The sequence below is a fragment of the Coturnix japonica genome, chromosome 2, assembly GCF_054131305.1.
Source record: "Coturnix japonica strain WE chromosome 2, WE-NBRP24, whole genome shotgun sequence".
In the NCBI taxonomy this organism is placed as follows: domain Eukaryota; kingdom Metazoa; phylum Chordata; class Aves; order Galliformes; family Phasianidae; genus Coturnix; species Coturnix japonica.
Window position 1 is genome coordinate 75,064,362 of NC_140664.1, and position 24,805 is coordinate 75,089,166.

A 24,805-nucleotide genomic window follows, 5' to 3' on the forward strand; every position below is an offset into this window, starting at 1 on the left:
AACATCTCCGGAGAAGGAGAATCCACAACCCCCCTGGGCAGCCTGTTCCTGTGCTCTATTACTCTCACTGTGAAGAAGTTCCTTTGTACATTGGTGCAGAAATTCCTATGCTCCAGTTTATGGCTGCTTTGCCTTGTCCTGTCCCCACAGACCACTGAAAAGAGGCTGGCCATGTCCCTTTGTTTCCCACCTCTGATCACCATGTTTACCAGAACCAAAGACCAGTTGTTAACCTTGAGGAGATTTTTAGGGGCTTCTTACGGGGAAGTTCTATGTTCTGCTTAATTGCACTTCTGCTCTTACCTCAGGGTATGGAGAATGAATTGCATCAGCCTCCCAATCCAATCAGGAAATCAACAAACATTACATGGTGGGTAAGTTTTCCACCAAAGTAACTCCTGAACTTCCCCCCAGCAACTGACTGCCAGCTATGATGGTGGAACTGCTTTTGACAGCAGCCTGCTGCCTTAACGCAGTATAAGAATACAACTTCAGGTTTACCAGCAAGTGGCAGCCACCACAAAGCCACAATGTGTGGAAACTGCTGAGGAAGGGCTGCTGATGTGCAGTGCAGATTTTCTTCTTCTCCAGCCCCCACAGCACATTATCTCATACCCACCTCATTAGCTTATTGTTATCCATTCCTTGGGTGCACAACCTTCCTTTCATCCTCCAGGGAGAGTAGGGTTATTCAAAGCAATTGAATTTCAGCTAATGACAAGATTCTACACTGTTTAAAAATAGCTTAACTCAGCTTTACTTTCCCTGAATCAATTGTGAAAAATGCCAGAGTCATCTGAGATTCTAATGAATGCAAGACATACCAAGACTCAAGGCAAAAAATGAAGTTAAGAACCTTGAAACCATCTTTATCAGTGGAAACCCAACCAAAAGCAACAACATGTCATCAATTAGGACCTGGTTCTGTTGGGGAAAAGGAATCTGGGTCCCAGTCTGGCACAACAGTTCACATTTGCTGAAGTGTTTTGCAGAACTGGGGCCTGAGTGCTCAGGGTTTACACCAAGCCCATAATGATGTCAGCAGAACAGCAACAAAAAGCAAACACAGAAAGAAGAGATACAATGCATGGTGCAGCCAGCGCAGATAATCGGAAGAAGTGCGAGATCACCACTGAGAGACACCATTTACTAGACCTAAGTAAATTCAAAATGATAACCCTTCCTATGACAAGAGGGCAGAGCAGAAGTAAATCCATGCTGGGATTTAACAGCATTACAGGATGCTCTGAGCTGAAATCCTAACTGAATGGAGAGGAACAACATGCAAGTCCAGGAATGTGCAAAAAGGTAGGAAATGGTGATTTACTAAGCCCAGTCAACTACATGGGGTATGAGAAGACGAAAGTGAGAAAACTGTGGTAGAAGGCATGGCCAGAATTTCTCTCCCTGAAACATATAAAAACCAACTGACTATTTCTGTAATGAAGCAGCATCTCCAGAGCATCAAACAGGGACAAACCATAGATTTATAACATATGCTAGTATCTTTTTATTATAAAACTTTTGTATTATATTCTGGGAGTGCCAGAGTCTACCATCCCGAGCTCTTACATAAAAATCCTGGTTTAGAATTGCTTTATTCTCTACATTTGTTAATATCAATGTTGTAATATCCCAGATATAGGTGACCACATAACCAATACAGTAACTAAATTCAATTTTAACATTTCTGTATTCTCTATTTATCACTACTTTACCAAGTCCTTTAAAAAAGGATTCACTTCATTTTCACTCTACCAGTGTATGGTTACATATGTTCAGGGAACAGAAAGAATTACAAGAAATTTGTACAGCTTGCTGTTCAATACAACATCTGGTGTAGTTTGGCACATCACCTCATTTTCTAGACAACATTAAAGTAAGAATATTGACTTCGCTTTTGAGCCCAAGCAGACAAAACCATATTCATCGTGTCTGATGAATCTGATCCAAATGCTCAAAAGTGAACTGACAACTTCTTCAAAAATAACCTAAGTGAAACTGCGAAGATTTATATGCGTGATTATAAACATCCAACTTCTATAGAAATAAAATAAACCTCTGTGTAGTAATTTTGTATTTATAAATGACAGACCAGCATTTCCAGTTGTTTACTTATTCCTCTCCACTATCCTCTCTGGGTGTTGTTTTTTGTTTGTTACTAGAAATTTTCAATTATCATGCAGAAGAGCTACTTTTTCTATGCTTCCTTGAGTCTGAAACAGTAGCAGACAACTCACTAATCTATTCTTAAAAGATCACTGACAACTATTTTAATGAAAGGGTTTTGTGTTTCAGCATTACGCTGCTAATGGTTTGAGGTTTCCAATACTTCATGGAATGTTTAATTAAACTGTAAAAGTGTTCCAGCAGAATATAAACAATATACAGTGCTTGAAGATAATTTCTACTGTTTTTTAGTGTATGTTCAAGAAAGCATTTTAGAATGCAGATCACAGAAATCATAAGCTTACTCTCCATGGCAGTTTAAATGATGATAATAATTCTAATGGTGAAAACAATGTGTTGTTCACACACTTGGTTCGCAGTTAATAACAGCACTGGTAGTTCACTAGTGAAACCCTCCAAGCGCAATGCCTTGGTTATCAGCTGGCTTTAATTGCAGTCATCAAGATGTGCTGGGTTCATCTGTGTGATGTTCATTTGCAGGATACTGCTCCGTTCTTACCTCATTGTACCTGGAAGTCCGAATGTTTTTAATGCTCTGTTTTGGGGTCTGTTCCCAGCTAAGTCAGAATGGACTTAGTACATGTTTTTTAATAACAGTGATTGCTTTCTGTCACCTCAATAAGAGGTCACATGCCTAACTGCTGCCTTTGATATTTATTCAGACACGGCATAATCAAACAATTGAATTTTGGTGGGAAAAAATTCCATAAAATCCAACAGATAACTAAAGCAAAGATGGAAAGTCTCAGAATGAAAGTTGTTGTATTCTTAAAATACACTGCTTTGCAGACGGGTAACACTCAACTTATCCCCATGTATGCCCTGCAAAGGCAGCCATAAAATCACTTACAGCCCTTGAATCCTGCATTAGACATATTCTACATGGCAGGAATATACAGTTTAAGACCTGAACTCAAATCTGTCTACTGAGAACTTCAGAACATGACCCTCCATTACACTAGGGACACATAAAAAGGTATTTTAAGTATCATCATATCCCTTTATGATAATCCTGTATTCAACTGCTCACATAACTAGCGTATTAACCTCCCTACTAATGGTATCCACACTTCATTCAGTTCAAATTCCACCAGCATCAAATTCAGTGCAGTCAGGACATCTATCAACTTAACTTCTACCATTTCCTTCTCTCAAAAGTCTCAAGGCTGTTATTAGCAATCTGTGGGCAATTAGCAGAATTAACTGCAGATCTGGATTCAACCTCGTCAGTGTTTGTTCCGATACCACAAACAAGCATGACAACACCAGTAAAATATTGATGATGGGACTACTGAGGACTTCACGACTAGCAACATCATGCAACCACAGTTGGCCCTTGCCAAAAAATACACTGAATTCTATGCATTTTTCAGCACGTCACAGTGTTTTCATAACATATGATTGACCTCATGACATATTTCCTTCTATAAATACAAATGCTGAATAATTTTAAGAGTATATTATATAACAACAAAGCATTATACTATGTTACACAGTAGAAAGTAAGGCCTGCACACAAATGTCTCCCCCAGATCTCAGCTTTCTCTGAGTCCAACTGTGACCTGTACATTTACAGGTATCCACTAATTTCAGGTATCCAACCTCAGAAAGCACAGCTTTGATCACTGAAGCTATTAAAACAGCCCCAGAATACCTGAATTTGATCACCCAGCTACCAGCAAACATGGAGTTACTAAGGTGCAAACAAGCATCTCCACATTATCTTCTCATTCTCTACTGTAAGATCATTTCTAAGCAGTAAGTCCCACTTTACACTTGGGAATAATTATTTCCATTTCTTATAGTACAGTCTCATTAAAACATTCACATTTTCTTCTATCCCACTGAGAATGCAGTGGGGAGAAGATAGTAAAGGCATGTGGAACTAGGAGACTCCTCATTTCCCTTCCATGCTTGCACTACAAAAGAAAAGACAAATAATCTACTCTATATCAGATTACTATAGAGGCAAAATTTGTTGATTTAAGGACACTCTCTTCCCCTCCCACCCCCCGAACTGTCACTAGCTCTGTCAAAAATGAAGAAAGGTACTGAGTGGGTTTTTGCAAGGACCAGAACTAGTTTCAGGCGGTATTTTCACAAGCAACCTACATACCTGAACAGAGAATATGCTTAAGTCTGCAGATCATCAAGAGCTGACACTGCAGCTATGCTGGATAACAGGCTGAAATTCAAAATGATTCTGTCAACCTAGACTGTCAAGTGGACAGTAAAATAACAGAAAGATTCAGCAGGGGCAAGTGCAAGTTTTTGTACTTCAGCAGATAATCAACTGCACAGCAAGTGGCTGGATGGCAGGGGCTTCAGATGAAGGCATGGAGTTATAATAGACCACGAGCTGAAAACAAGTTCATAATGTGATTTAAGAAGGAAAAAAAAGCCATTATCATACAGGAATATGAAACAGAAGGAAAGACATAACAGAGGCTTACCCCTTATAGGTCTAGGCAAGTCTTTCTTTCAGTAGCAATTTTAATGGTGCTAATAGCTTTATGCTGTTTATATTGTCGAAATTTTAGCAGGTGATGTATTTGCTTAGTCACTGTCATACTTCATCTGTCTCAGCATTTATTCAGCAAGTGCTTTAGCGTTCTAGAGTATGGCAGGTGTTACATAAAACACAGCATTATTTTCCATATTTTATTCCACTCACTGCCATTCCTACTCTCAAATTAACTGGCAAGAGTACAAACACAGTCTTTAAAAAGAAGTCACAAGCAGCTGTGTACTATCAGTAAACAGAACACACAGCATTCTCCTCCTATTACAACACAGTCTCTCAGTGATGTTTTGTATGAAAGTCACTCAGACACTGCTTGCTGATTGTACACAGCACCAACGATATTTGACTTAGTTAAAATACATTACGGTTGCATTTCCATTAGACCCTTGAGCTTTATCCATGGTATAGGACAGGCAGAAAAACCAGTTTGGGGTAGGTTTCTCCATAATTTCATCCCATATGTCTTAAAGTTTTGTAGGTGCTCTAGACACAAATTCCCACCAAAATGATTGCAACGCCAGCAGAAATGTCAGTGTTAATCACATTAGGCTGTGTACATGTACAATGCAACTTCTAGACCTTTAATAGGAGACAATGAGCAGGAATCAGGTGATCCTTCTGGAACATCCTTACAGATCATGTAGGCTACGATTCTTGGAAACCAACTGAACCTACCATACCTCCAAATCTTCTTAAATGTTTCAGTTACTTTAAATGAATTCCATCCCTTACAGGTATAAATAAATAGATCATATTACTTTCCAGATAGCCATTCTCACAGCCATTTCCAGTTTTCATGTTTTTACACAAAAATTAAGGCTTTTCTCTTCAAGAACAATTCTGACTTTAGGAACAGGACAGGCAACAATACCTTATAAATCATGAACCTGTTTTAAAAACCTATCTCGTGACTCTACAAAAAGTTACATATTTTTAATATGAGAAAAAGTAGAATACCGCTTTCTATTCACTACAGAGCATACGTTTTTATTTCCTATACTTTTAAGGTACTAAATCTTAAGAACACTTTGTTTAGGTACTATATTTTACTACAAGTAATTACTACAGGCTTTGAATGCACACTAAAATATCTTCCTTTCTGGACTATATACAGCAAAAGAATAACTAAAGAGTCTAGATTTACAGATGAGGGAAATGAAAACCATCTCCAATAAAAATGCAAAGCTCTCTAAACAGTTAGTAAATAAACTTCTTTTCTGTAAAACATTTTTGGTGTGCTGTATATCAAACACAACAGTGAGTACATAGCATAAAGATCATATTGACATGATCTTAAGATTACCCCTTGTGATTCACAAGTAACGCCAGTCACACTAAGAAGCAGTGTTAAAACTTTTATACCTTGTGACGTAACCATCACTACTCTATTGGCTTAAATCTTCAACAGCTTATTTTGATCAATGCTGCAATTAAATAATAATAATAATAATAAAGCATAGAGAGACACATAGGGAATATTTACACTAACAATGTTAAGCTGCGTTGCTTCACATATGTAATGCTGGGGAGTTTGTTCACAGGTCAGTTGGGGTCTCAACTCTCCTAGAGTTTCCATTTGTTAACCAAGAATTCCTTTCCTCCCCTGCCAAGTCTTTCTTGGCAGCAGCTGAGACTCTACTTGATTTTTCATTCTCCACTAAAATCATAAACCAATTCCACTCTGCTCAGCATTTCGCCGCACAAGACCCTTCCTTGAGCTCACAGAGGATACAAGCACAGGGTAAAATAAAGTTACTTTGTAATTGAGAAAAATGAAGCTTCAGCAGTTACTTGCAGACATACTGAAACCGCAGAAGACTTCAGTTCTGCTCCAGAGTTATCTCACACAACTTAGGACTTCTGACTAGACTCTCATGCACAATTCCACTGGAATTTGAGCATAAACTCAAACATGAAGCTATCCAAATGCTGACTGCACCATCACACCTCTCTGAATCTTTTATGGAGCTGATTCCAGCAGCACTACTGAGGTTGGAAAGATTTGGCCCTAGAAAGATCTACTGACAGATGATGAAGCAGCAGTCGTACTGCAGAATAATAACAATTTACAGTAAAAGCTGAATAACAACTTCAATAAAAATGTTCATTTCCCTTTTCAAGTACTTTTCTAACAGTCTTTTGGTTTAGAACAGGCTTTTACCATCTGAATGGCATCTGTTTGTTTAATTAGCATGTCAGATTTGGCCATGGCAGTTATCAGCAGTATTGAATGTGTGCATACGAGACATGAAGTTTTAAAGCATATCTATTAATGGCTTAATGAAAATACTCAGCAGAGCAAAAAGCCTTCTGATCACAGAGGAATCAAAACAAACACGGGTCCTTCATTATGTGGTAAGCCATCTTCAAAACTCCTAAGAATCACCCCAAAGTGAGGTGATTTCACCCTCAAAATGAGCATTCGATCTCTTCAAAGCACTCCTCGTGAATACCAGAATGTATATTCCTGTATAAATACATAGATACATATATATATAAATACACAGAGAGAGAGTCATTCGGAACTGATCTCTGAAGAAAGATAACCAATAACATTAACTTCGAGAAAAATCTCCAATTCAGAACTTATAGTCTTCAAAGGTCTGAGTAGAGGAGGTGATTTCAGACTGAAGTGGAAAGCTTAATAACTGCAGAATCCTCTTCCCCTCTCCAGCAGCTAATAACTGTCCAAACATTTCTTTAACACTTACCTTAATTTTAATTTCACCAAAATATGGGAATCAGATTTTGTCAGTTAGCAAGGTAATCAAACTTGCAGGCATCTCTTTGAATCCACTTCAGTATACAAGCTGCTAGCACTTAGGTATTATATATATAAATCTTTCAGATACTGCACACTCTGAGCAAGATTTATAGAGCAATATATTTATACTTTATTCCATTATTTTTATTTGTCCTTATGTATCTTAGGCCCAATTCATCACCAGAATACACCAGTAAAACAGCACGGAAGGCGATCATGTTATAACAGTCACAGCAACCCTTTGCTTCAGTTGTTACTGACTCCTCCTAATGGTCAGATATCTTGGGGTTTTACTACATGCAACACAACCCAGGGATGGAGATTCACTGCATAGATCTGAATTTAAGGTGGTGTGAAATCTGACGTACTCTTTGTTTAATTCTGATGCAAAGAGAAGAGAGAGTCCCACAGCCTTTTTGGTGGAAGAAGCCCAAAGAAAATGGGAGGATGAGACCCTAAGAGAGGAGATACCTGATGGTTCAGGAAAGGCCAAGAAATCTGCATTGAGATTTACCATTCTATGCTCCATACATGCACACGCAGTTCTCATCACAAGCAGCACACAACCAAAGAGACACGAGTGAAAACAGCAGAGCCATTTCATAGCAAGTTCCTTCATACTTTTCCTTCTAATTTAGGAAAACTAGTATTTTGTGCACTAAATTCTTAAAACCCATCAACAAAAGGACAAAGCTCAGGGATACGAAGTACCTGCACAATAGAACAAGTATCTGTTTACATTACGGGATACTTATTATCATAATAAAACACAGGTCGCAATAACTGTATAAAAAAATTGGTCTTTTTTTGCCACTTCAAAAATCATACATCACTATATTCCACGCACAGTGTCAGACGAAAGTCGTTAAGGACTTGTTAGACCAAAAACACATGCACTTTTCCTTCTCAGGATGATATACATTAACCATGTGAACTAGAAGGCCGTAAAACCCAGAAACAACCTGCTTTATTCCCTAAAGATGCTGCCTTTGCTTAGTCTACTCTATTAGTTTTAAAACACGCAATACACTTTGAAGGAAAGCGTATGTGGCATTAGGTTTCTGTAGTTCTAAACGAATTCACATTTCCATCTAAACACAACTGTATATGCCCTAAACCAACATTAACCAGTAGCAGATAAATAACAAGATTATCAGTCATCATTTTAAATAATAAAGACGTGTAAATATTTTTTTCAGTTTTTCCAACCAGTAAGAGTCAGGGATTTTCAAGAAAATAATACTAAAAGTACACAAGATTGCCTACTTCTTTAAAGAACCTGTTTTAATTATGACTTAAATCAATTCAGCTTGACTGGTGTCCTGGTTTGCATTCTCTTCCAGAGACCAGAAAGAAAGTTGTTAAGTTTCATACTGATGGGCAGCAGGCTGCTAGCTCACATGAATGACTTCTCATGTGCATCAAAGGAAGATCTTTATAAGTGTCTTCCCTAACAATCACCTCGTGATGCTCTTAGGAAAACTGATTTCTCTCTAAAGATGACAGTCTGGAATAGAGTTCCAACTCTCAATTAACCTGGGTTCCTTCCAGCTAATGAAGTGGAAAGCAGAAGAAAAAATACAAGATATATTATGCTGCTTTCAGCATACTGATTTATTTATAATCAGGACTAATTTATCCTGCTCCCAACTTTAAAGGTGAAAATTAGATCAACATATATGTAGGGGAGCTGTTATGATATGATGTGAACTGATGATTAAGTATATGGGTGAAAGGGGTGGCTGGTCCAGGAAACACAGGTGCAAGCAATCCACCTGTGCTTCCCATCTGACCAGAAGGAGTGGACCCAGCCCCACCACCCCAGGGCTCATTTAAGGGCCAGCCTCCCTACTGTATCTCCTGGGTGAAGGCTGCTTTCTGAGAAATGGATCTTCTACAACCAGGAGACTCTCATTACCAGTTAGGTGGGTTGAATTTTTTCTATATGTGATCACTGCTATTCCTAATAATGCTCTGTTTAGCATCACAAGGAACTTATCAGAAACAGTTCTTCTGCTTCTAAGGACCAACAGCATAGCTAAGCTAAACTCAATGAATTGTATAGTAGTGTCTAAATTAAGTGTTTTCGTAAAAATGAAAAGCAGGTTACATCAGGAATAGGAAACCATAATATAAAAATCTTCTTGAAGTACACTGTCTTCAGTTAAGCTTATGAAATGAGAATGTAATGTTTCTGGTCGCCAGCAATCCTTGTGGCATGGTAGTAAAAGCAAACAGGAACTACTATTGCATCATTCCCATCTAATGTCATTGATTTATTCAGAACACATGGAAGAAGCTGTCATAAACTATGTAACTGTTAAGCATCTGACTGTTCAGTGCTTTGGCCCTAGAGGTGTCAGTATTGAATGCTTTCTCTTATAGCATGCTGCTTCATAAACAGAGGATGTTGCTTTCTACTCAAGGTTCACCACCAGCCTCAGTGACAGCCAACGTACCATCTTACAAGTGTTCACTGTCCTATGAAAATATGTGGATAATGATGAAGTAATTGGGGTACAGTCTTTTTGTTGGCATCATTTCCTGTGGAATACTGTATGGCTAATGTTACACCTGCACAGTAACAGCTTATTTAGTATACTATATGGAACACAAAGCAGCATGTCCCCACTATACAGTAACAATTAAAGAGTCAAAACAGCATGTTTTGTATCATTCTAAAATATTTGGGGATTTTCAAGGGAAAAGGTGACTACTCAAAAGCTGTCCCTTCAGTATTTTTAAGATTTTTGTCTATAAGGACAAACAGTGAATAGACAAATTGGGAATAACAAAACAGCAACGCTGGTTTTCATCCTTGTGTATGGCAAGTCAAAAATGTTCTTGCAGTGGCACTTCCTCCCCTTCAACTTACTGGCAGAAGTGGGTGATTAGTTATTTTGTTGGTTCAAGCAACAGAGCAGGTGAAATCAAAAGAACAATATAATCATGTAAGGAGACTGTTTCACTCTACTGAAAAGAAGATGTAGTAACTTGGAGCTATGCTAAGAAAAGGGAACTGTGGAGCTCTGACACATCGCTTTTGAGAAACAAAGAGAAACATCCAAAACAAAAAAAAACAAAGTCAAAAAACCTATGTGATGCCCCTCCAGGGATGTGTACCATGGGAATATTCTGTTATGTGCTCACAGTTCCTTATAGAATAACATTCTATGATACATTATGTTTTAGATAAAGAGTAACAGACCACTTTCTTCATGACTGCATTTGATTTCCTCATCTGTTTAAATCCACACTGGCTCAAACACCACCTACAATTATGCCAACACTTTGTCAAAAATAACATTTTTTAAAAAAAACAAAAAAAACCAAAACTGTGCAACTTAAGAGTTGAGAGAAACTCAACATGCCTGTATCCCCCAACACCATCTAGAGGGTGTTAGCAGACAGTGCAGTAAGGTGTGAATAAGAAGGGATGGAGGCCTTATATGAAAAGGAGAGGAAAAGTCCGCACTTGTTTTTATATGCTGCAAGAACTGCAAAAACTGCATTTAGAGTTCTACAGTGTCCTTATGTTTCATTGCTTCTATTCAACTTTTTAATCCAACTAGGGCATGCTACGTATATATATGTCTTCCCCCTCAAGAAAATATGCTTGTATACAGCTGTGATACACATACAAGCTCACACACATGATCTCGCTCCTCCCCTAGTCTCTATTTCCTCATCTGCAAGCTGCTGTTTGACCTGTCAGCATCCCAGAAAAGCATTCGTACTTTCAAATAGTTGTGTAATGCTTTAAACTAAACACTTCCTTCTATTAGCTTCAGCAGAATATACAGCATCCTGAAAAACAGAAATCATCTTTCTGTGCTGTAAGTTGGTTTTCCTTCTGTGACACAAAGTTGAGAGGAAGTTTCTACCTGCCTGGGGGTAGGAAGGCCCTACAGAGGGATATGGGAAAGCTGGGCTGAGGCCAAGGGGATGAAATTCAGCAAGGCCGAGCACTGGGTTCTGCATTTTGGTCACAACAACCCCAGGCAATGCTTGGGGCATAGAAGCTGGAAGACTGTGTGGAAGAAATGGACCTATGGGTGTTGATCAACATTTGGCTGAACACGAGCCAGCAGTGTGCTCAGGTGGCCAAAAAGGCCAACAACACCCTGACTTGTATTAGAAATAGTGTTGCCAGAAGGGGCAAAGAAGTGATCATCCTTCTGCACTCAGTACTGGTGAGGCCACTTCTTAAGTACTAGGTTTAGTTTTGGGACCCTCACTACAAGAAAGACACTGAGGCTCTGGAGTGTGTTCAGAGAAGGACAGTGAAGCTGTGAGTGGTCTGGAGTGTCTTATGATGAATGGCTGAGGGATCTAGGATTGTTTTCTCTGAAGAAGAGGGAGGCTCAGAGGAGACCTCATAGCTCCGCACAACTACCTGAAAGGAAGCTGTAGTAAGGTGGGGTTTGGCTTCTCCAACGTAACTACTAACAGGACTAGAGGAGATGGCCTCAAGTTACACTAGGAGAGATTAAGGTTGTGTGCAAGGAAAAATTTCTTTTAAATAAGAATGGTTAGATGCTGGAAGGGGCTGTCCAGGGAGGTGGTGGAGTCACTGTACCCAGAGGTGTTCAAGAACTGTTTAGACATTGTACTGAGGAACATGGGTTAGTGGGGAAATACTGGTGGATAAGTGGGTGTAGGACTGAATGATCTTGGAGATCTTCTACGATGATTCTAGGATTCTAAATAGATTACTGTTCCCAGTGGGGAACTGGCTCTAAACCTCTCTCTGGAGAAGCTTCTCCCTCTCATTACACAGTGTATTGAATTAACCAAAGAAAAAATTTAGAAAATGAAATATCAGAACAAAAACACAAGACTGTTCTTGCCCTGCAATCCAATAGTATCCTCCCGATTTTTTTGTCTCAGATTAACCTGTAATACATACCACATGCATGCCCAATTAGAGAAAGCATTATTTTGGTACATCTACCTTCCAATGCTATTATACTTATCTCTACTGCGGTAGCCTATATGCTGCTCCTGTTTTTTCTTCTCTTTATTTAGGAGCCTATTAAGAATCCACAAGCAACTAGCAGTTTCACTGCAGAAGTATCATGGAAACAGAACAACTTTTCCAGTCTAAACACTATCCCTTATCTAATGAGCAGGGCACCATTTCTTCACCTCACACAAGGCAGGAACGATAGCGGCAATGCTTTAATCCTTCAGGTTAATCTCAGAAGCCTCTATCTACACATCACAAACTTCACTAGTTGAAGTGTCTTCCACCACAATTCACAGGTTATGTAACTTGTGCTAACTACTTCAGAAAGTTTGTAGAGTTTTTAAGGAGACAACAAGCACTAAAACACTGATAGAAAACAGAATAACGGTGGAGATTAAAAAGAGAAAGTCAGATAAATTTTAGTTGTTGATTTGTTTCTACCTAGGAAGGGGGTACTGACTTGGTGTTTGTTTTTTTATTTGAAGGGAATAAAGGAAGCAAGACACATTTTTCCACTGAAAGTACTTTTTTCTTTAAGATAATAAGAGAAAAAGTATAAGTCAGGCATCTTAAGGTAAGTTTGGCCTCTGGTTTTGAGACCAAAGAAACACAAGATTCACCCTCTTCCCAGTTTGGAAAATAAAAAGCAGAAGCCTCCATGCATTCCTGTCCTTTCATCATCAAATCTATCTCAAGTATCTCATATCCAGTGGCATTCTGCTTAAAGTCTCCAGCTTTTGGAATATAAGGATGAAAGCAGAGACTGAGCTTTATTTTGTACACATCCATTCCTTATGAAAGAAACTTAGAAACATGAATTACATATTTTTCAAGCACAGAAGAACAAACAAAATGTTTCCAAGTGAATTATTTTGAATGCTTTATATTTTGCAAATGTTTGTAGATTTGTAAGACTCCAACTCTCTCTTCAAACAGGGCCTTGAATGTTAAACAAACATTAACAACAAAGGTGGCTGGCAACTGCAACCACCAACATTAGAACTTCGCTTGAGATACATGAAAAATAAATCATGGTTTGAAACTACCCATCTGTAATTTAATGAGCATTACCACACATGAACTGAAGAGCAAGCTCTGACAATAGGAAGTGTAATTTAATTGTTTACATTTCTTGCAAAAGCAGCATGTACAGTTTGTAACCTTGGTTTGGATATATGAGAATTCACTGATCACTTTCAATATCTGTGAGGAAAGGAGAAAATAAGTGAAAAGTTCAGCCCATACAAGCTGTGCAAATTCACATACCTGGGGAGGAAAAATAGTAGTTCAGGCAAAGCTGGGGTAGGGAGCAGGGTCAAGAATAACCCTGTAATTTATCAACACATATTGGTTTGAGGTAGATACTATTTAGGAGATCGCTTATTTTGCTGCAGAGTACAATCATGTCAATACTACTTGCACACCTGTGTACATAAATACATGTAAATGTATATACACATGTGCACATACACATTGTATACAAAAGGCATTTCAGTAATGCCCCTATTAACTACTGTTTAGTTTTTGGCTAGCTGTGAAACAGTTGGACTAGATGATCTAGATAGTCCCTTCAAACTCAGCTGCTTTATTCTGTACATTTGATTAAGCAGCACTACTCATTTATACTCTTCTCTAATGGAAGAACTCCACTATCTGATTTTTTTTCTTTGAAATTATCTTGGAGCACGTGATATAACTTCCCTTAGCTAAAGTCTGAACATCTCTCTGAAGGATGTTCCCTGCCCTGGCTGTAAATTACTAGACAAAACAAATGAAATTCCTCTGACTGTCCTAATCACATTGTCAATCTAGACAATATAATCTTCCATCTTACTTTCACATCAGTAACATCATTGCAATGTGATATTAAAAACAAAAACAAGAAAGAGAAAAAACACATTTTAAGGAGCAAAAACCTAATGGTTCATGCACACTGTCTTCTATTTACTGACTCTTTAAACGGCCTTTCTTACAGTCACTCAGGATTTTTTTAATTATTATTTTCATCTCTCCTTCTGAAAAAGGAATAAGTTTAATTCAAAGATCTCCAACATTAGCATGTCATACTCTCTCCGCCATGCAGCGCTTCTTCTGTAGATCATAATTTCAGGATCTCAGCCCTTTAAGAGTGAAAGACAGAACACTGACCTATGGGTCAGATGCTCCATGTAGCTGCACTTGTTTAACTGACAGGGGGACTGAGCCCAACTGCTTGTAAAAGCACTAAGTAGAGGACTGGCGGTAAAGAGGAATGCTTCAAACATAAATAAAGATGTGTAACAGCAGCAAGGAAAATGTAGAAGTGACAGATATTCTCTCTCAAATTTGCCTCAATTGAGGCAAAGGAGCAGCTTTCACTAAATCACAAAAAACCTGTTTAAAATGCTGACTCAAAGCACTCTGTGAATACCTACACTTTGACCATATTATTTTATTACTCTTTTAAAACATTGTTATTTCTATATTATTAAATAAATGACCGTAGAAACACTTCAGTATTATTGGTTACACATCAGCCTTGATTTAAAGAAATAATTTATTAGATAGGCCCTACCTTAGATAATGGACGACTGTTTATTAAAACAGCAAGGCAAAAACAGGACTAAGGGTAGATAATAATCCAGTAACAAGGGGGTCTTCATACATTTCCTTAAACAGATAGGTGGTATACATTGCACCACAGGGATTACAACTTGAATACTGTGCTCAGTTTAGGGCCCTTCACTTCAAGGAGAATACCAAGTGTGTAGAAAAGAGCAATAAAGCTGGTGGATGAACAAGAAAACAAGGCTTACAAGGTACAACTGAAAGAACTGGGGTTTGGTTCGGAGAAAAGGAGGAGAAAGGGAGACCTTACAGCTCACTACAACTTTGGGAAAGGTAATTGCAGTGATGAGAGTTTCAGACTCTTTTCTCAGGTGACATATGATGGGATGTGAGCAAACGGCCTCAAGTTGCAGCAGGTTTAGATGGATGTTAAGAATTTCTTCACAGAGAAGGTGGTCAAACATTAGAATAGGTTGCCCAGGGAAATGGTGAAGTCCCTATTTAATAGAGTAATTAAAAATGTGTGGATGTAGCACAAGGTTTACTGATGAAACTTGGTAGGTAAGGTTGGCTGGTGTTGGTGATCTTCAAGGTTGTCTTCAAGGTAGATTACTATGAAAACAAATGCACCTGGTTTCTCACTCATTCCTCATTATTTTAGAATATTTCAGAGAAAGTAAGAAAACTACTACATTAATTATGAAAAAAGGTGGAAAAGCCCACAAAGAGAAGAATAATTTAATGTTCCATGCAGTACACCCATAAAGACAAGGGATGTACTTCTAAGTAATAGAGAAGGACCAACAAATGCTCTCTCTGGGAAACAGCAAGGGGAACCTCATTTGTCCAAAGGAATTTAAGAAGGCAATGAGGCTGATAGCCTAGCTGAAGTGATTCTACACCAATGCTTACAGCATGGGAAAGAAGCAGGAAGAGATGGAAACTGTGGTGCAACTACAGAACTGTGATCTGATAGCTATCACAAGAAGCATGAGATGAATAACAGCTGGAAGTGGGCTCAGAAAAGGCTAAGTGTAGAGTGTTGGTAATCCCAGATATGTATACAGACTGGGAGAGCTCCTTGATGGTAGCTCTGCCAAGGACTTGGGTGTTCTGGTGGATGAAAACCTGGACATGAGCCAGCATTGTGCCCTTGTAGCCCAGAAAGCCAACAGTATCCTCAACCTGCATTAAAAAGGGATTAAATTAAAAGAGGAAAAATTTAGGTTAGATGTTAATTAGGAATTCTCCACTCAGAGGATAGTAAGGGAACAGGCTGCTCAGAGAAGCTGTGGGTGCCCCATCCCAGAAGATCTTTGAGGCTAGGTTGGGTAGGGCCCTGGGGAGACTGATTTATTGGGTAGCAGCTCTGCCCACAGCAGGGGGTTGGGACTCTGTGGTCCCTTCCAACCTATACCATTCTATGACTGGCTGATGAAAATTAAAGTCACAAGCTGAGTAAAGAGAAAACAATTGAAAGATATAATTGATCCCAATTCAAAACATGCAAAGACTTCCTATCAGCTCTTATTGGAGATTCCTTGGTGATTTTAGAATGAAGGAGAAAAAAAAAAAAGGAAAATAACAAAACCAACTCCAGCAGATGGCTGTAAATGAGTAGAACAGAGATAGGTGACTAACTAGTCTGAGAGGAATAAAAATAAAATGGGAACAGTGCCACAGCGTTATTTTTTTTTTGTTGAGCCACCTGGAGAGGTAACAGGCTTATCAATGAATGCCAAAAATGAGTAGTGTCCATCTGCTCACCCTGATAAATAACCCTCACTAGAAAAAACAATATAAAAGAATACAATTCCCTCGGCTCTACTCACACGCTTTCAGCAGGCCTGTTGGCTTAAAATATTTATTTTCACATTAGAGATTTACAGCTACTTGCCCTGAACACAGTAATTCTTTAAGATAACCCTTGGAAGCACGTGGCAATTCAGTAGCTTTAAGAATTCATGACAACAGATAGCTCCAACAACTTCCTTCTAAACAAACAAAAGCTCTACAATCATCGCTGCCTTCAAATTGCCTTTAAAAAAGATATTGCTGGCCAACTAAATGAACTGATAACAACAGCTCTACACAGGAGAGGTAGTTAGAAGTTTAAAAAGTCTGTATTCCTTTTGAGATAAGTTGAAAGTACTTCCATTCACGGAGACATGAGGCATAAACTCAGTTTACCTCCTCTGCTGGCCACACTGAGCAGTTACACATAAAATCCTCCAGCTGATACTAAATGTGAATTGAGAAAGCTGGTCAGAGCCAACAGAAGATGCAAGGGGCACTACTTGGGTCTGCCAGAGTATCACTACAAAAAGAAAGAAAGATGAAAACTAAAGCACAGCTGTTTGTTTCATGCGTCTGAAAGTAAAATGGCTTTTTATTAGCACTAACCTGTACCAACTGACAGATTTTGGTTTTTATTAGAAATGAAACACAGAACGACCCAGGTTGGAAGGGACCTCAAGGATCATGAATCTCCAACCTCCCTGCCACAGGCAGGGCCACCAACCTCCATATTTAATACTAGTCCAGGCTGCCCTGGGCACCACCCAACCTAACCTTGAATACCTCCAGGGACAGAGCATCTACCACAGCTCTGGGTAGCCTGTTTCAGCACCTCACCACTCCCTCTGGGAGGAGCTTCCCCCAGCATCCAACCTAAATCTTCCCTCCTTCAGCTTAAATCCATTTCCCCTTGTCCTGCTATTATCTATCCTTTCAAAGAGTTGACTCCTCTCCTCTTCACACTAGGAGAGTGGTTAGGCCCTGGAACAGGCTGCCCAGGGGAGGTTGTGGATGCCCCGTCCTTGGAGGTGTTCAAGACCAGGTTGGACGGGGCCCTGGGCAACCTGATCTAGTAAATGTGTATGTTTGGTGGCCCTGCCAGGCAGGGGGGTTGGAACTACATGATCCTTGAGGTCCCTTCCAACCCGGGTCACTCTGTGAGTCTGTGATTCCTGTTTATAGGCTCCCTTTAGGTACTGAAAGGCTGCAATGAGGTCACCCTGCAGCCTTCTCCAGGCTGAACAAGCCCAGCTCCCTCAGCCTGTCTTTATAGGGGAGGTGCTCCAGCACTCTGATCATCTTCATGGCCCTCCTCTGGACCCTCTCCAACAGCTCTCTGTCTTTCTTACACTGGAGGCTCCAGACAGGACGCAGTACTCCAAATGGAGCCTCACAAGAGCTGAGTAGAGGGGGACAACCACCTCCTTGTCCCTGCTGGCCATCCCTTTTCTGAAGGAACACAGGATACCATGAGCTTGTAACAGAAATATAAATGCTTCAGGACTGATCTTCTGTTTATATATATATTTTTTTGCACATGACAAATACAGCCAAAAAATAAAAAACAACAAAAAAACAACACACCAACTTTGCATTGACACCATCAATTCTATCAGATCAATAAAAGCAATTCAATCACAAACTTGTCCACATCTACATATTCACAACTATTTTTGAAACAAAGTTATCATATTAATATAATTTCCTTTCCACTAAGGCTTGTACACAAACAGTCCTAACCAAAAATTATTTAAAGATATAACATGTTCTCATTTTACCAAACACTAAATTGTTCACAATGTGAAAAGGAAAAAGCTACAGTCATATCACTGATCTGTACTGACTGACCATTGGGACCATTTAATATTGCACAGTGAGCTTGTTGAGACATCCCAGAGCACAGCATCCTGCCTCTAGTGTGCATAACATCATTTACAAAAGATGACATTATAATTTCCTAAGTAGAAACATCCCTAAACTTTTGCTTCCACTAAAGAGATTCCATTATGCTAAAAAACTGCTGAGAAAGAAATAAAAGACAGCAAAGTTTCAGTATTTTATTTCACAAGTAGTTTGCAAAACTGCAGGAAAACTTCATGTAAATCCCTAATCTTAGTTTCACAATTTACTTTACTTCCTTAGTCTGCCTTGCATTCACATTTGATCAGAGTATAGTATAGCATTCAACTGATTTAAAAGACTTCCTCATAAGAGAGTGGACATCTGAAATGGGATGATTTTAGCCACACCAAAAGAACAAAATAAATGCATTAATCCTTTGCAGATGCTGGCTCTGGTTCAGCTCCCACTCTAACATCCTCCTATAGCAGCAAAGAACTTTGCCAGTTCAACCATCATTTAACACTGTTCGTGCATCCACTCTAAGCATTTGTATCTATTTTAATTACTTAGCCCTAATACAGTGTGCTATAGTGAGTTATTTATTTATTTTACTTTTAGACATTTCTACTAGACTTTCTGGCCAGCTTGGAAAATGAGGAAGCCTCCCCAAGCAAAGCAAATAAATGAGCAAAACAAACCAGATGCTCCTCATGTAGTGGTTCTTCATTCCTCTGTTGACACAATCTTACCTTGGAGTTTTCCATGATGAAATGATAATAATGAGCAGAAAAATCACAAGATCAATTGCAACATATAGCAGCCATCACAGCTGGTACAAATCCCCCAGGACAAAGTTTGTTCATATCCAGGATTCCACATAGTTTAGGATCAACAGAGAACATTACCCTCTTTCCTCAAGAATCATCATGAACAGCTTTCTACAGAAAGAATACTTCACACCTCACTGTTAATGCTCTGGTTCCCTGTGAGTACATAAGCTAGACAGCCCAGCTCCAAATGCAAATCACTATTTATAAACATCAGAACATGCTGGTTACACCATCAGAAGAAAGGCCTATTAGCAACTATTAGTAGGAAATACCACCATGGCTTTCTGCAAACGTATTTGCATCCAGTGACAAGATCATGATTAAATATTGTAAGTGATGCTCTACACAGGTATGGTTTGACAGCTGCAAATCATGCACAGCGGTGCATTTTAAGAGAATAACACATCATTTCATAAGGTAAATATATTACCTAATATATGCTTTGCAGACCACTGTCTTTTTTAAATCAAATTTTGAATATATTTAATAACAGAACAAGGTCACTTTAGTCCAAATTCTGGCTTGCCAAAGTCAGAAATTCATGCATAGCCAAAGCATGTCTCCAAAAGGCAGCCTGTTTAGTTGCAACAGTGTATGCTTGTGTCTACGCATGTGTTTCTGTACACATCCACATGGGGAACAATGACTTGAAAATACATTATTCTTTGTCAAATCACTTCAGATTATGTTTATTTTCTTTTCCACCTCTGTAAGATGTGAAAGCCAATGGAATACAACTCATCCTCAGTACCTTAGAGTAAGCTTTTCTTAGCCAAACAGCAAAACCAACAAAACTCTTTCCTTTGTGTCTGGAAGCAAAGGCTGTTTGTAGATTCACTGATAAGGAGTAAATTCATCCCAATACCTCTGCTTCAGCTGATGCACTAATAGGGACTCACTCTTCTATTAAGACTTTTTCTCTCAACTAGCCCATGCAACTTCCTGTCCTTTTGGGATCTGGGCACCCCCTGAGAAATCTGACCAACGATGACTGGAACAAGGACTAACAGTAGATGTTCAAATACCATCTTGCAACCTTCAATTCCTTTCCAAATCTACACATAAGAACTATAATTTGCAAGAATAACTTTGAACTTAAGAGTGTCTGCAAAAAGTGGCAGCAAAACAACGTAACAGCATCAGTGAATGTACTATTCTGGTTCTCAAAAGCAAGAAATTTATCCTCCCCGATAAGGGAGGATAATAACAAGCCACTACCCTGGGAGCAGATTACACATGCATATTATTTATTCACTTCCTTAAAGATAGTTCATAAAGTATCCCCACTGTTTCCACTGGACAGCAACACATTTAACTGGGAGCAGATAGTTTAACATCCAGAAATCTGAAACAAGCTACTGTCTAATTTCAGCTGCCCAGGGAGGCTGTGGATGCCCCGTCCTTGGAGGTGTTCAAGACCAGGTTGGACGGGGCCCTGGGCAACCTGATCTAGTAAATGTGGAAGTTTGGTTGCCCTGCCAGGCAGGGGGGTTGGAACTACATGATCCTTGAGGCCCCAACCCAGGCCATTCTGTGATTCTGTGAAACAGAGACTACTAGAGACTCTGTGGAGTCAATCCAGACATGCACAAGGTGTTTGCATAGCACATAGACTGCACATTTTTCTGGGCAGAGAGGTAAGTCAGTCCCCACTTTCCAAAGGTCCTCTTTTTTGAAAGTCCTGGGAGGTTCAAGAGCAATGATGAAAAGTGTTGGAAATGTTAGACTATATGAAATCAGTAGACATCATAGCTAAATAAGTACAAAACTAATATAATTAAACACAATAAGTCAAATACTAAACTCTAGTCAGCAGATAACCACTCTCTAATTACAGTCTTGCAGCTGTTATCAAACAGCAGGTTTGTGGTTGTTTTTTGTTTTTAAACGGAGCCTGAAACTCAAAGTTCTTCCAATGCGTACAATAATATCTTGGTTATTATCATATGCTGTTACAAGATACACAACATGTAAGATTGAAGCCTCCTTTTTAGGTATGTACAACAGAAGAGATCTTAGCTAGGTCCCTTCTCAAACTGAAATGCAGAACTAGCAATGAAAGCTCAGCTATCAGCAGCTAGAGACAAAAAAATAACCTCTTAGAACACCTGCTCCATTCCTCTGCCAGGTCTGGATCACTCCTAAAGCATACACAGATATTTTTGTAATACATACACCCCAAAATCACTGTAGATTATGTGGCCTGAGCACATGTTGTGCTCATTTAAGAGTAACATCCACCTCAGAAATAGGATATGTCTTGTGCTACATTGCCATCAGTATGGAAAAACCTTCTTTCTGGTAAAGCAGTATAAAACTCATATAAAAACACGTATATAAACTGCATCAAATCTCAGCATCTTCTTTGTATACTATTTAGTGTTGCTTCAGTAGTTCTTAAATGCTTCCATGAAAAAAAAAATAAAAAAAAATTAAGCTTTTAATATCTTCTGACTGACATAAACCTCATTTTTAGGGTAGTTTTCACAGACATTTACAAAACATTTGAGAATCCCCATTTCTTGGGCTAAGAACTGGCTGCAAACTACAGAAAGTGTATCCAAATCTTAGTGATGGATTCAAGGCCACACAGCTGCTAAACTGAGAAAGAATAGAGGCTAACATTCCACTTCCTACTTTGCTATTTATGCCTGCTCTTCCTACTTACACAACTAACGCTTAAGAAAAGCCTGAGCTTTCATAAACTCTTAGTATTGTGAGGCTGAATCATTTACAGTCTATCTGCCAATATTTGCAAAGCAAACATTGAACAGACCCACAAGGATTCTCTGTGTTCAGTGTAAATACACACAGTTGGTCCTTAGACCCTTTCTTGCGCTGCACAGTTTCTTCACTTCATGAAGCACCTCAGCTTAAAGCATAGGGACAGCTCACCTAATAAGGCGTGATGTAACACAATGTTATGATAGAAATCTTGTTGATTATAAAAGACATAATGTTTAAAATGCTTAGATGAGACATTTGGTTACTCTGAACTATGACCGAGCAATGCCTTATCTTACAAATGTGATGCAAACCTGGCTTAATTCAACATGTTCCCCCCGGTTGATCTGGAAACTCATGTAGAATGTAAAGGTACCTCCCAAGATTAAGCCATGCCACTTTACAATGTTTAAACAAATAGAAAGCATTACTAGGGATACTCTCTATATGATCTATCATGTAAATATGTGTTATTGTATAATAAAAATAATAATATAAACATTTGACATCAAAAATCCTTGGCATTTATGCATACACTTCCTACTTACTCTATAATACTTCAGAAGTGTGCTAGCTTCCATGAATTCTCAAATTATAACTCATTCAGACTCATAACTGCATCCATTTTACTCTCTGGCAAATTAAATCTACAGCAATAAAACGCCTTGCTTTTAAATGAACATCCAGCCACCATTAGGAAAACCAGTTGTCAGTATTTCAACACTTGCCTTTGTCACAGATACATAAGCGTGTTTGTTTATATGATCACCATTGCAGTAGGTAAGGCACTAAAAAGTCAACACACCAGCATTTCCCACGCTCGCTGCTAATTAAATCACACACATACAGGTTCAATCCAAGGATGATCAAAGCCAAAGAAAAAAAAAATGCCCATTGAATTCAACATTCTGTGGATCAGTTCCAGGCAACTAGCTGCTACTGTGTTCTCTTCCTTCTTTATCTAAAGCACTCCAACAGCAGGAGAGTGAAGAGGACTCCATGAGTCTACAGATTTTTTATCTTCTCTTGGATCTGAATTCTAAGTGAATTATTTGACAGCTGACTACACAATTAAAGACTTTTTTTTCATTAAGCTGCTTTAGAGGATAGCCCCAGTTTTGAAGGCAAATGGACTACTATTACTGCATGAATAGTTGCAAAAGATTTCAACTATTTCTCTAGCAGACAAGTTTACCTTCATTATGAAGGTGTTTATGTAGCACATTGTTCACTGTTGCAGCAATATATGGTAGAATCTGAACATGGGAAGTGTCAACCCAATGTACTTGAAACGCAGCACTGAATTTATAAGGCTTCCTAAAATTAACAGATATATCCAGAGTCAAAGAAAGTAAATGAATATTCAGATCAAGTAATTGTCCATTAGATGTCAAATGCAATGCCACAACTGCTAGTATACAGTGACAATAATGAAAAGGTGGTAGTTGTAAATACCCTAAAGGTTATTTACAGGAAAAAGTCACCCGTATGGAAGCCTTCAGTCTGCTAGGAACCACTGAGGCAATCTCCAACAAGGAGCAATCTCCAAGAGATGCTGCCTTAGTGGTGGTCAGCCCTTAAATGAGGTCTAGAGGAGGTGAAGTCAAGCTCCACCTCTTCTGGGAGCACAGCTGAATTACTCTCACCTGTGCTCTCAGATGGCCATGCTACGCTCCTGTGGATTAACCCAGCAGCAACTCAGCACCACACAGCCATTCACCCACATTCAAGTGTTATGGGGGAATTAACTGGAAACAAAAGAGAATTTGCGTGTTGAGATAAATACCCACTACCAAAACAGGAAAATAAAAGCAGAAATTCAATGATAACTACACACATAGCGGCAATGCAGTTAACTGCCATTAACTGGCTGACACACAGCACCAATACGAAGCCCATCAGTAACGTGAGGTCACACTCCCACTGACCTCAAGCACAACCCAACTGATGCTCAACAAACCCCAAGCAGTAACCAGCCAACTGACCCCAGTATTACAATCTTCCTGTGTGGGGTCCCATGGTACAGAATATCTCTTGGCCTGATTGAGGCACCTGTCCTACCTCCAGGCTGCCCCACACCATCATGGCAGGGCCCGCTCCACACACATTAGTCAGCAACAACCAAACAGCAGGATGCTATCAGCACTGCCTCAGCTGAAACCCATTACAGATTAAGATATGAGTAAAAAAATGCTTCCTAGAAGTTCACCCAGACATTAATATTGCTCCTGGAAAAAAAAAAAAAAAAAAAAAAAAAAATCAACCCACATTTGAGAGCATTTGTTCTGCTTTAAAACATTGCTGCTGGCTCACTGTCAAAAGCCCATTACCACTGATACATGTAAAGGAGTCCTATGACTTGTACTGAGAAGTAAATCCCACTTACTCTGACACTTTTTCTTTGCATAATGCAAAAGCCTTTGCCCTTTTGGCATAACTCCCCATTTCTGAAGCCCTTTTCTGTTGAGTGATTGAATCAGAAAATAAAGATAGGATTGGTTATTTTCCCATTGAAGTGCAAGTGTCTTCTGCAGAAGACCCCTGATTTCACATGGAAAATTTAACACAAAGTCTGAGGCTGGAAGTGCTGATAGGTAATAAAATTACAGTATCTGTTC

General features: G+C 39.0%; 1 protein-coding gene across 18 annotated transcripts in view; it reads right to left on the reverse strand.

The window, feature by feature from the left end:
* The window catches only part of FARS2 (phenylalanyl-tRNA synthetase 2, mitochondrial), a 217,093-nt gene that overhangs the window by 182,154 nt on the left and 10,134 nt on the right, over nt 1-24,805 (reverse strand). For 4 of the 18 annotated variants that reach the window (XM_015854558.2, XM_015854557.3, XM_085540263.1 and 1 more), the window contains one exon: nt 23,834-23,935. The exons of the other annotated variants lie outside the window; for them this stretch is intronic. The gene's annotated coding sequence lies outside the window, so the exon portion shown is untranslated. The remainder of the gene's footprint in view (nt 1-23,833; nt 23,936-24,805) is intronic. 18 annotated transcript variants of the gene reach the window in all.